We start from the raw sequence: 3,585 nt of genomic DNA, 5'->3' as shown, positions 1-3,585 counted from the left end.
TTTTTTAATTTAAATGTTATCCATTTTTTTTTCATAATTTCTCTTTTCGCTTAGTTATAAAATGCTTCGTATTCTATAAGATATTCAATAGCCTGTATCAATGCTCCCTTTTCTACAACATCTCTTTATCAAACATACAAAATAACTATAGAGCACACTTCATAACTATTGAAAAAAAAAAAAATAGAAAGAGACACTACAAGAGAAAATGAACTGAATTTCAATCCTTATTTTCCTCAAAACAGAAATTAGATCATTAGGACTCGCTTCTCGAACAAAGACATACGCCACACTTTCAATATTTTTTATGAAACACAGATTGTTTTAATTTAAAAAAAAAAAAAAATCAGATGTAAAAGGAGATCCAATAAATTGAAATTTGTTTACTTTTAAAGTAACAGGTAATGTATAAAATTGTCAGTTATTCCGTCTCAATCATTGAAGGAATTTTTTGAGAAACAGGGACAAAACAACATTTTGGAGAAACAGTTTGTTCAGAAAAGTATAAAATTTCACTTGAACCAATTTATCGTTTTAAAACTTTTTTTTCTCTCTGCCGTTGACACATGTGTGCTCGCAGTTGATAATAACTCTTTAGTTGCATCCCAAAACTCTCCAATCCCACATCACAACTTTCGAAGAATGGTTTCGTAATTAGAGGATTAATTAAACCCCAATAAATCATCTTTACCCTTCGTCGTAAAACTACCGAGTGCTCTATAGTATCCTTCAACAACAGGGTTATACATGAAGTTGTGTGAAATGTAAGATGTTTTAAGTAAAGGATTGTGAGCAGCCCTATTTAAAGTCATGTAAATGCACAAGAGCTCCTAGCGGATTTTCTGAGCAACTTGTTTAGTAACCTTTCCCAACATGCCAAAATTGAGTGAAAAGTGGGAGTTGTATAAAAGTTTGGCTACTGAGTCTCTTGTTGATCTTCTGAGGAAGAAAATCAAGGTGAGCTAATTGACAACTGTCATTACATTTTTATTATGATTGTCATCCATTGCTTTATTAATTATACAAACATCCAAAACAATACTAACACAATTAAAAACAAGCAAGTAAGTAACCTAACACGACTACAAATAAAATGGTGGAGAGCTCAGCTGGTCTGTTGCGTGACGTCATTCTCCATTTAACGGACCTATTAACAGACTCTCAACCATGTTACATGTTATATCGTTTTATCATGGTAAAAGAAGGAAATATTTCTCTATTTAACATGAGTTTTTACATTTAAAACGTTAAACTAAAGATCATGAATACCCTTAATGTTGCTGTTCCCCCTGTCAAACATATCCGCTACCTTGGACTACATCTGGACAAACGAATAATCTGGAAACGTCACAAAAAACTGAAAAGGCAGGAAACTGCACGTCGATTTCGACTATTGCAGCACTTAGTATAAAAACGGTCTAAATATCCAATTTATAATAAAAGATTGATTTACATGACTGTAATTAGGCCAATCTGGGCATACGGAGTTGAGCTTTGGGGCTCCACTAAACCTTCGAATTCCTCTCGTATTCAATCCTTGTAATCCAAAATCATTTGTAAAACACTCAATGCTCCTTACTTTGTCACAAATAAAATCATACATAAAGACCTTAATGTTCCATATGTAACCGATCTATCCCGAACCAGATATCATTTCTAACCTTGCTTCCTCTTCCATTCCTGACAATCCTCCGAGGCGCCTGAAGAGAAGATGGCCACGGGAACTGCTAATATAAAAACTTCATTAGAGTACTACCAATGGGTAGTTTCTCTACACGCCTGTATCACTCAATAATAACTTACATTAAATTTACTAAATGTATAATTAAGTTGTAAATTCTAATAAAAGTAAAACAAAAAAAAATCTCCCATATCATCCTATTTTATTTACAAAATAACTGGTTCAAACATTTTTTTTTTTTAACATTCAGCTTTTATTGGTGGATAAATACATCCAAAAAACAAAGTGATTTACCACAATAATTTCATACAAATTAGAAGTTTGTTTAGTCAACATATGTTAATTTGTCATGACCATGGCAGGTATGAGCTCAAGTAAATACTTTTTCAGCTTCAACCGGGAAGATCTGTAATTTCTTTTTAGCTTTTCTCTTCTCTATTTCTCTGCTCAGTTAGACTGCCAAGATAGCTATCAAGAAGTACATATTATCGTAATTGTAATTTTGGTATCATTAATGTTAACTAGACATTAGTTTCAAGATGTAATTGTAAATCTAGGACTTCTTTAGAGATCTAAACAAAAAAAATCTGGTTACTTACACTCACAAACGCATGTCTGCTGCATCCCATTAAACCTCCTACCCTTACTATTGGTTGGTGCAAACCGAAAGTATTCAAGAGAAGAACTAACTGAAAAAAAAATGTATTAAATCAATAAACTTAAACGTGTAGGAAAAATTAATAATTGGAGAATAATAAGTACTTGATTCAAATTTTCCTCGTCCAGGTGCGAAAATTTTTGATCAAATATAACAAAATAAAAATTTCTTCCCACCTAAAAAAAAAACTGATTAAGCTGATGAAGTACTATAAATATAACTTATAGATTTATTCTAATTATCCAATAAAATAAATGAAAATGAGCCCGAAGTATTAAGGTACTGTCTAACTCCTTTCTGGCCTGGATCAATTGTTCCTAAAATCGGTAGTGGACTTGTGTAGTCGGTAAGTCGGTAAAACATAGTCGTCTAATGTTCATATGACTGCTATAATTTAATAATAACACATACTACAAAAACAGATTTGGTTTTATTCTTTTTATACTGCGATATCTCAATAGATTGTACCAAAACTAGTAAGGTCGTCAAACAGTAACCACAGTTCCTGGTACAATCTATGTAAAATACAAATTACTATCATTATTTCTTTTTTGTTTTAGGAGATATGCCTCTATTCAAGCAAAGCATTTATATGTCAAAGATTGGTTTTTGTCGTATGTGAGTTGTTTTCAGTGTATATTAGGTTAGACTAAACGCGAAGTATAGACCTACCTCTATGCGATATTGGTGATGGAGTCAGGAAGAAAACAAAATGATATTTAGTATATACAGCATAAGTAATAAATAAACGTTAATACTTTTTAAGATGAAATGAACCTCCTTTGTAGTTCTTTCAGCACTCTCAAAGAGAAAAAAGAACACTAACGATTGGGTAATGATCATCCATCCCATCTGCCACTCAATAATGCCCTCAGGTTCTAAGAGAGAGGTGAAGAAGGCGTAGCAGTTGATGATGAAGCCGAGGAAGGTGGTCATGCCGATGGACGCCATGACCAGCCCGATCGAGTAGCCTGTGGCAGAAACGAGCTCGCTGAGGAGCAGCCAGCACTTCCTCAACCTCTCCACCTCGACCTCCAGCCCCTTCTGGAGTACAAAGTACAACCATAGCATCAAAAAGTAAAAAAAAAAAATATCTTACTTTAAAATACATTTCTTTGCTAACTTATAAAATATATTTGAAACTATTAAAATTTAGCTTATGATCTCTTATCTTTTCAAATACTTTTCAGCGTGGTACCACAGAGGAAGATAATACAAGGGTAAAATGGGTGATAGGTGGAACTAA

Source organism: Halyomorpha halys, unplaced genomic scaffold, assembly GCF_000696795.3.
Source record: "Halyomorpha halys isolate HHAL.00 unplaced genomic scaffold, Hhal_1.1 Scaffold571.1, whole genome shotgun sequence".
Classification (NCBI taxonomy): Eukaryota; Metazoa; Arthropoda; class Insecta; order Hemiptera; family Pentatomidae; genus Halyomorpha; species Halyomorpha halys.
The sequence above is the reverse complement of the archived record's forward strand: the minus strand, read 5'-3'. Positions refer to the sequence as shown.